The following is a 10330-nucleotide window of genomic DNA, read 5'->3' as shown; positions in this document are numbered from 1 at the left end:
AGTTACAAGTCTCATTTTGTCCAGCGTGACATTCATTTTATAAAACTGATGGTCCTAGAGTAAAGAAAGATGATAAAGCAATCAATTTAAATGTTTTGTTCGTGTTCAGTTGTACTTAAAGACACATTACTATCTGAATTACGAGAATCCATGCATGGTTAAAAGACACCAGAAGTACTTACAGTAAGTACTTACATTACTTCTGCAGATTCCGCCTCTTGATTGACTTTGTAGAGGACTACTAAAGACAGGACAACTACTCACTTACTCATGCATACCAACAGTCTACACTGCTGCTTTATTGTAAACTGTGTTGTGTCTTTGGATGGATTAGTTCATACTGATTAATAACCACAGAGGAGCAAACACACACACACACACACACTTTGTGTCTTGTTCTTTAAATCAACCGACAGCTGTTGAATAGACTGTGGCTTTACTCATCTTTCCGTCATCATCCTGCTCTCCACATGTGTCTTCTGCCTCACGGAACTGTCTGGGTGTCCCCTTTAGACAAACACACAGACCACCAGACCCTCTTCAGTCTACTCACAGTCTGTTATTAGAGGCAGGAGCTTGACAACATTAAGGTTGACTCTTCACTTCCAGTAAAGTTGGACAGAACATCAGCAGCTGTAATCTTGGTTGAAATTCTTTGTCAGAACTGGCCTTTAAGAACTTTATTTGGATTTGTCTGTCTTGTCTCATCAATCATCGTGTGGATGATAGACCTATTACCCAAACTGTGGTTTAATCAATCTGAGCTGTTGGATTGGTTATAACCTGATTATGTTCCCATGCCCCACAATGGTGCAACAGTGTTAATAATAATGTTGGCCAGAACTATAAAAAGAAAAACAACAAAAATGGAATTAACTTTTAACACTCAGTACCTCCTGTTATGTCTGGAGTGATGGTGTTACCTGAGTAGTTGAGGATAACCCCAAGTTGTTTCTGGCTCTCTGCACTCAGCTGTATTTATCACTCGGATGGATTTGATTTCTCCATCGAATCACAAAAAATGCTTTGAAGTCTATTCTGCATATTACCCAAGTACTTTTCCCCCTTTATCTTTGTTCTGATTTTTGTTGTTTTTTTTTTTTTTTACCGACCCACAAGAAGGTCGTGGAAAAAAAAAAGGACCTACTGCTAAACACATGGATACGATTTTTTTGGTGCCCAGATTTAGGAGCTGGATTACTACAGTAAGTTTGTTGACAATAAGAACTCATCTGATCGTAGGCAATTATTTCTGGGACTTTAGTCAACATGCAACATATTAATTTTCATGCTTTTTTAACAGTTACCACCAAACAAATATATCAACCAAAAGTTAAACAGCAGCTCATTACTGATTAAAAAGGTTGGGTTTTTTTTAATCCAAAAAATACAAACTTGTGTAGACAGCTGGGTTTTAAAGCCTGCAGTTAGAGTGTCCTGCTGCCATTCTACATTAGAACTGCAGAGTTTATTAAACATTCTTCTTGCCCTGGTGCAGTGAAGCAGCAAATGTACATCCAGTACTGCTCTTTTCTATGGCTCAATCTTTAATGATGTGTTTGTTGAGCCCACCAGGCTTGAAACTAACTCATAAAGCCCTTCACTACCTCACAACCTCTTATGTCAAACTCCCTCTTTGGTTGCCCCTTGGTCCTTTCCACTTCACCTTTAACCTCTGTTCTTTTTCCATCTCACCCTCCCTCCGTCATTCTCCTCCTCCCATCTCTGTTTACGTCTGTTGTTAGCGATGTTCCCATGCCAACCAAACTGGGCACTCAGACCAAAGTCTGGGCTCACAAACCTATCTGGGGAGAAACAGTGGAAAGGAAGAGGAGTGAGTGAAAGGCAGAGAGGAAGCCAGAGAGAAGAGAGATCAAATCCAAAACACTCTCCAGACATGGCAGCAAAAAAATACATCTGTCTGGGAAATGAGTTGAGTTCTCCAGCTTTAATTATCTTTTAAGACGCACCAGGGGGAAGTGAAAGATTCCAAAATGTAGGGACAAGGAGAGAGGCCACAGAGATTCATGCTGCAGATTCCTGTGACTTTTTCCTCTTCACGGCACACCAGCCAGAATCAACATACAAAAGTCTACAAAGAAGAAGGAATGATTAACAGAGGTGTAGGAAGGGAGATGGCAAGAGTAAGAGCATGTGAAAGAGACACTCACAGAGTATAAAAAAAGGGGGTTCAAATTTCAGTATCATCCTCTACCAGTTAAACATGAGAGAGGCCTTAAATGAACCTGCTGTGCAGACCAGCATCTGTTTGCCAGAGAGCAACTGAAGCCTCCACCCTGAACCAGACCAACACTGAGATCATTGTTGTTGTACAGCCCTCACTGGGCTCAAACAGTGGGGCTCCACTGTGGTAGGTCCTCGCTAGGATTTTACTGAATCTTATCTTCTTACGTTATTCCTGCTCTGTACGTTAATTCAGCATAGTGTCTGATGGCTATTGGCTAGAGAGGAGAAAGATTCATTAAGACATCCTGGAATCACATGATATGATGTAAAATTAGGATGGTATGAAAGGTCCATAACAATGAATGTGTTGTCTTTCCAGCAAATGGTTCATATCACCACCACTTCAATAATCCTGTGTGCGGTACAGGTGTCTGTTGCAACAAGATCTCAGACCTAAACAATAGCATAGACCAGGGGTATTCAACTAGTGATGGGTGATGTGAGTAACTGAAGTTACGTAAAAAGTTGTTACAACCCATCTAGCTTCAATCCACCATTTTAACTCTGCGTTGCCATAGATCATTACTACTACATCCGCAAGATGGCGGCAAAGGACAGTCTAAAACGTAAATGTGAGTCGTATTTTGCTGCATGTACAAATTACGTTTTTGAAAGGAGACCAGTGTCAGGGACACGCACACAAGATTAAAAAATGTGATCTTCCTTCCACCTATGTCTCTCTGTTAGGTGTTGCTATCTTTTCTTAGTGTTGCTATATTACAATGCAAGGAACAGTTCTGACACTGAATTACTATGGAATTACAGGGGGATGCAGGCTGGAGGTGGTGATTGCATTTGCAGGTGAGCGGCGTGGCAGCAGAGGAGTGGACAGATTGTTTCCAGTTTGGCAGCAGTTTGGAAGGGCTGTCGTCATTCAATTTTGTCATTAATTTGACATATGTTTTATTATTCACCCTTCTTAGACTTGGAGGACCTGCTTCTAAAACTGACCTCTGAATTTTGGTGTCTATTGTATCCAGTTCAACATAGGCACAGCCACCACAACCAAAGGCAAAGAAGCCTAAAGTGAGAATGACCGCAAACAAGATGGTAGTTTAGCATCTGGGCTAGTTTCATATCATGGAGGTGTTCTTTAGGAGGTTTAATGTTAGCTGTAGATTTTGAGTGGTGGTATGAATAGAATGTGCACAGGAATGAAGGAAAGTGTTAATTATAGTACAATGAAGAGGTAATATCGATTAAGAATGGTCCCAGGAGAGAAGCCTGGGGAACTCCCTTTGTAGAGGGAGACAGGAGGACTGAATATTATCCATCTTGACATACTGCAACTTTTCAGAGAGACAATTCGAAAACCATCCATAGCTACCAAAGTCAAGAAAAGTTTTAACTGTAAAAGCAGAGAGTGTGGTCAACTGTGTTAAAAGCCTTTGTTAACTGTCTTAACAAAAGGAGCCGCACTCATCTAAATCTGAGACTATATTGTGAATAAACTAAAGAAGTGGCAGGCCTAAAGCCAGACTAAAATAGAGTTAGCATGGAATAAGGAGATAAAAAATATTTTCTGTTGATTAAAAATTGACCCTTGACTAATTTTTGCGAGTTTTAGTTCAGATTTGCTGTCAACTTTATGGAGAGAAAGAATAAAGGAAGTGTTCCAAGCTATAGGAATGATTCATTCATCATCTACCGCTTATCCTGTACATGTCGTGGGGGGCTGGAGCCAATCTCAGTGGACATTGGGCGTAGGGCAGGGTACAACCTAGATGGGACGCCAGTCCATCACAGGGCAACACATAGAAACGGACAATCACTCACACTCACATACACACCTACGGCCAATTCAGAGACCTCAATTAACCTAGCCCCATGTATGTCTTTGGACTGCGGGAGGAAGCCGGAGAACCCAGAGAGAACCCACGCTGACACGGGGAGAACATGCACACAGAATTTCTCCACACAGAAGGTGCCCGGGCCGGGATTTGAACCCGGGTCCCTCTTGCTGTGAGGCGACAGTGCTAGGAATGACACCTGAGAAAATACTTAAATTAAAAGTATTAATTATATATTCAGAAATTAGTTGTGCTGATAATGTCAAAGCATCACACATTGACTGTCGTGCATCAATATTACATAAAAAAGTAGGCTACCATCCAACTGGACACAGGAACTAAGCTCAAGCAGTGGTTCACTTCATTGCTAATATTAAAGAATGTTCTTCATTATCCTTCCACACAGCCAAAACGAACAGTTCATATTTCATGGCTGTCAGTTATCTGAGTATAAAGAACATGGGAAGGTAGAGGACTGCTAGAACTGTTGAGGCAGATTTGACTATTAAATAGTCCCCCTTGACCCCCTCACACTCACTTTTATAAAACAGAAATAATAAAAAAAAAAAAAGCCAGAAGATATTTCCACTCAGGCTGAGGTTAGGAAGGGATATGGTTCAAATTCCAAAAGTATACAAAGTACTTTTGTAAGTCATGGTTCATATCAGTTGTGGAAGAAGTATTATATCCTGTAGCTATAATTGCTATTTTTTGTATTTTAACAATGTATCAAGTTTGACTTCACTCTCATCATAGTAAAGATATTGGACTTACAATCATCAGACAGACACAGACTGTCACAGACTCCAATAAATGCTAATGTTGCTCTTTATCTTTTTTGCCAACAAGTTCACCAGATGAGCTTAAGAAGCAATGCTATGTCAATTCTGTGATCAAATCAAATCAAAATCAAATCAAAATTACTTTATTTATCCCTGCGGGGAAATTCAGATAATCTGTAGCTCCTTTGTAAATTATTGAAGAATTAGACAGCCTGATGGCTGTAGGAGCGAAGGATCTTTTAAATCTCTCCGTGACAAAGGAGTTGTGTAGCGGATGATCTGGGTATTTCGTACAACGACACTGAGCGTGCTTGTACGGCGTGAGTGAGGCTCGTCACAGCTTTATTCGTTGGTGGGGGCCGCATGGTACTTGCAGTGGTGGTGTGGACAGGGGTGTGTCCACTCCCTAGGACTATGGCACAACGGATAGTATCATCTTGTCCTGTGTATTATTGTATGTATTTCCAGAGTACTCGCACTTCTGCCTCCCCAGCAGACTGCAGCATAAAACAACACACTACCACCACAGACTGATAAAACATCTGCAGCATCTTACTACAGATGTCAAGAGATCTGAGCTTCCTTAAGAAAAAGAGGCGGCTCTGCACTTTTTTGAAGAGAGCGTGTTCAGTAGGAGATAGTTCTTGTGACTCCAGTCACTGAAGGCTTTTATCAGATCCCTATATTCAGATTCCTGTCCATTCCTGATACACACCACAATAACAGTGTCGTCAGAGTATTTCTGGATGTGGCAGGACTCAGAGTTGTGTTTGAAGTCCACTGTGTACAGTGTGAACAGTAATGGAGCCAGAACAGTCCCTTGTGGAGCCCCTTTGCTGCTCATTAATGTCCCAGAAACACAGTTCCCCAACCTGACATACTGTGGTCTTCCTGTCAGGTAATCTGTGATCCAGGAGATGAAGGAAAGATCCACTGTTGGGTTAGATGGTGTTGAATGTGCTTAAATTATCAAAGAACATGATTCTCACATAAGCACCAGTTTCCTCCGGATGAGCAAGGGCACGGTGAAGCAAGTAGAGGACAGCATCGTTCTCTCCAATGTGTTGTTTGTATGCAAACTGCAGGGGGTCGAGTTTATCTTTGACTTCAGCTCTCAGTAGGCGTAGAATCAGCCGCTCCAAGGTCTTCATGATGTCAGAAGTGAGGGCTACTGGTCTGTAGTCATTACGTTCAGCTGGACATTTTATTTTTGGTATTGGAGTTTAAATGGTGGATATGGCTGGAGGGGAGGTGTATGGGTCCAACAAATGGCAGACTTTCACCCAGGAGAACGGGGTTTATGTCCCATGTGAAAACAAATGTAATGTGTTTTTACGTAACTTCTGTGGCTCGCATCACCCTCATAACTACTTCACTTCCAGAATTTATGTACATTTATTTACTGGGTAAATTGTCTTTTATAATGCTTGACCAGGATTTTTTTCGCCCTAAACCTAGGCCAGTTGTTTTGTAGCCTGAATTCACCAAAAGTGCAGCCTTTTTTGCAAACTGTACATGTAAGTATAATGATGTGTGTGCTATTTTGAGAACTCTCCTCTTTGTACCATGAGCCGAAAAACTCTCACATGGGTAATTTTGTCAAACGCTCCTGATATGTGTCTTTATCATAGACTGTATAAAATAGGTTGTTATGGGTGGAGTTGACAAATGACTTATTCTGTTGTTAGGTTGGATATCTTGTTGACATATTATCAAGTGAAAAAGTTGTCTTATGGCTTACATGGTAGCAAACAGTTGCCTAATTACACATGTAGCTGACATGTAGCAGCATTAGCATTTTGTTTAGAAGTCATGCTTATGGTCACCTCTTCTTGACCCATGTGAAAAATATCTGAATAAGCCCTGGTGTCTCGGGCTGATCTCTGGCAGTCGGCCTAAAAGGAGCTGAAAGATGCTAAAATAGATCAAACTGAGGTGAATATTCTGTGTAGGTCTGTCACTGCGAGATACAGCTTTACCAGTAAACATAAAAATTTAAACAATTGTTAATATAAAAAAGACTTAATTAGTTAATATTTAAAGAATTGTAAATATAATATTTAATATAATATTTATATTAGATATTTTAATGTATTTTAATATAGCAGTAGTTTGCACATATGTGTTTGGTAGTTTTGTAACAGTACAACATGTGTAACAGTGCATTTTTTTATTTTCATAGCTGATCAACTTAGTCAAGTTGGCCATACACTAGTAAAGTACAACTATCTCCGAATCGTAACATACTTAGTTATGTTTCAGCAGTGGCTGAGATGGATTCAACTCTGTAAGGAAACAGAGATGCTGAGAGACTGTGTGGGACAGCAGAAACAGAATACAGATGAAAAAGGAGAGAAGTGACAGCTGAACAAAAGAGTGTGTGAACAAACTGTCATGGTTGTAAACAGCTTGGATGGGGTTTCCCAAGCGTTATCAAAGCATTAAATTAGCTTTACCCCACAGACTAAAAGTACAAGGGAGCTTATCTGATCAGGCTGCAAACATGCATCTATGAAACAAGGCCCCATTTGTTATCTCTGACTCTGACTCATGCTCTGGTAGGTTTAAGGTGGGTGTTTCTGCACATTCAAATGAAACTGGCCCTGACCAGCTCTGGATCCTGCAACAAGATGGTTATATAACTACAGCACTGTTTGATGTATTTCTCACAGGTTAAAGATTTCTGGGTCTCCTCACACACTCAGCAGTTAAGATGTCCACTCTATCCTTTACTTGAGCAAGCAAGTCTCTGAGTACAGTACAGTCTAATGAATGTACTGTAAACGATGGTGCAGTTAGCTGATAATGTACAGTAGTGTCAAGCCAGAGGAATGCTGCCAAGGAACAAAGCTCTCACTGTGTGGCAGGGAAATATCTTCTGTATCTGCCTCTCTGTGGTTTGGAAATATTCTCCCTCAGTCTTCCATAAAGCCTGTGCAGTCCAACGAAATGGAATGATGCACACATATGTAATGTACATGCACGCACACGAATACTCAATTGGACATGCTGTTTGCTGCACAAAAATGCCTGATTGTGTTTCCTACACACGCACTCACACACATACGCACACATATACAGAGCATCCTGTAGAGTGGATCTTTTATTCAGCTGAAATGTCACACAGTGAGAGCCGTAGGGGTCGCGTGGCTGGATGGGGTCAGTGTAAGGGGTCAAAGGTCAGCCAAGTCAGATGAAGCAGCTGATTGTACATTGAGACAGTAGTCCTGAACATTAGGAATGAGTGAGTCGGCGGCGAAGCAGCAGAGAGGCAGAAAGGTCATGGACCAGATGAACACGATCAGCCAAGCTTTGTGTGCTTTCACGTTGTTTCACACACACATGCACACACACACACACACACACACACACATACACACACACACACACACACACACTACTTCTTTCCTTCCTTCCCTTTTCGCTGTGTCCCTTCCGTGTTTGCACAATGTTTTTCGGTGCGCTCTAGTGGATCACTTTAAAACATGTAAAATTAAGTTGGAATAACAAATAGAAAAGCACTGAAGACACCAGAGGGTCTTGTAGAAAAAGTGAGTAGCCCCTAACCCTAATCAAACTATCAACTTTCTGTTTTATCATGACAGAAGTTTAGTTGTTTGGTTTTGAACGTTCTCTGTTTTACCTACACCCAGAAAAAGTTGTTAAAGTTGTTTCATCCTAAAATTACTATGTCAAACACACATGACAAATTCCTTTCGGAAGGTTTGGCGGTTTTTGCTTTCAAAAGTTTTCATGCTTCTAATTTCAAAAACACACCAACATCACCACCTACAGGTGATTGCTCTTCAACACATCTTATAGCAGCTATGGGTGTCTCCTGTGCCACATACTGTGTATACTTACTAATAAGTGTTTTGCAGTTTGTATTCAAAGTTTTTATTCATATTCACTTTTTTTTTTTTTTTACTAAGGATGCAGCGCAGATGCATAATGATAGACATCAATCGAAATATTTTAAACACAAAAACAAAACAAATAGTTTTTTCCTTCTTTTACTATCTCATCATTTTGGTAATTTTTATTGTTGTCATTTATCTATTTCCTTTTCCTGGCAGATTTTGGCTATTCAGTTTTCCTCATGAAAAACCATTAAAAAAGCATTAGTTCTGTGAATGAAAAATTGGTGCAGTTACAATCATCATGGAGTATCATGGTGTCTAATTCTCACATCTTTTAGGCTAGCATCGCCAGACTAGAACATCTCAGTTATTTTTTTATTTCCAAGGGGCATTATCAACAGGTGCAGACAAAAATGCCTCTGAATAGACTTATAACCAATCAGATTAACTTATTAATTATTAAGGTGACCACCAACCAATCGGACTAAAGGAGCGTGTGATATAGCGCTGACTGACAGAAGCAGGACAAACATGGCAGCCGGGTGACGATATTTCTCAAATTACAGAGAAACAGTCACTAAAATGTTTTTCTGAAAACATTTGAGGAGAGAAATAGACAGCACAGTAACATAATATTGAGTTGGAGTTTCATGAGTTCCACTGAGCATCAATCTTGCGATCAAACCCACTGCCGTCTGGAAATCAGTCTAAATGGGGGTGGCCAGACTCAACTGCCAGAGCAAATACAATGTGCTTGGCAAATTCATCTGGTTTCCAGGCTACAGATCATAGACTGTATAAATAATGTCCTTTTTTAATATGGATATAATGTTATATATGACACAGTGCCATGGATACGCATTATTCTGCTTCTCTCTTAATGAAGTTAGCCACGCCCCAAATCATCCGATTTTTTGTCTTCTAATTTCTTTTAAATGAGGCCATTATTTGAACTATTAACATCAAATTGTCTTGAAGAAGATTTTTTACTAGCGATTGAGACCGTAGTGTTGGCCTGGAAAAAAAATTCTGAGGTAATAAATCAAGTGAGAAGTTTTCTTATTTTGTATTGAAATGAATGGGCCCAAATGCTTTTGCAGTCGCCGTCAGCACCCCCTGCTGGAATTTTCGGTGGAGCAAGAGGAGGTTGCTGCCTGCTACAGATCTTTGATAGTGATTGATGTATGGTGTGCTGTGCATGACAGCATGAGTTAAGGCATAGCTTATTCGTTTTATCAACCTAACTTTCAACCATATCTTCTCATGGTTCTAGGCAGAGAACAAACAACCACTGGTGTACACAGACACAGAAAAGCCAAAAAGCCAAATAACCTTGTTGAACACAAGAGGGCACTGTAAACCTTTGAATAGAATAAGTACTGCGTGTAGGCCACAACTGTGGCAGAGGTATTTTTACAGTCTATGGGCAGAGGTCATTCCTAAAAGATACCTCAATCACACCTAGAAGCTCCTCAGTATGGCCACAGTCCGATTGGGTGCAGGTTCAGGTTTCAGAGGTGATGAGGGAGAGGTCAAACTCTTTCACCTTTCCTACCCTAGTCTTAGGCTACATCTTTTATATCTACCTTAAATCATTATTATGAAAAAGCAGAAGGACAAGGTGAGTTTAAGAAAGACCACCCAGTGGTGG

Source organism: Centropristis striata, chromosome 8, assembly GCF_030273125.1.
Source record: "Centropristis striata isolate RG_2023a ecotype Rhode Island chromosome 8, C.striata_1.0, whole genome shotgun sequence".
Lineage (NCBI taxonomy): Eukaryota > Metazoa > Chordata > Actinopteri > Perciformes > Serranidae > Centropristis > Centropristis striata.
This window is presented reverse-complemented; position numbering follows the sequence as displayed.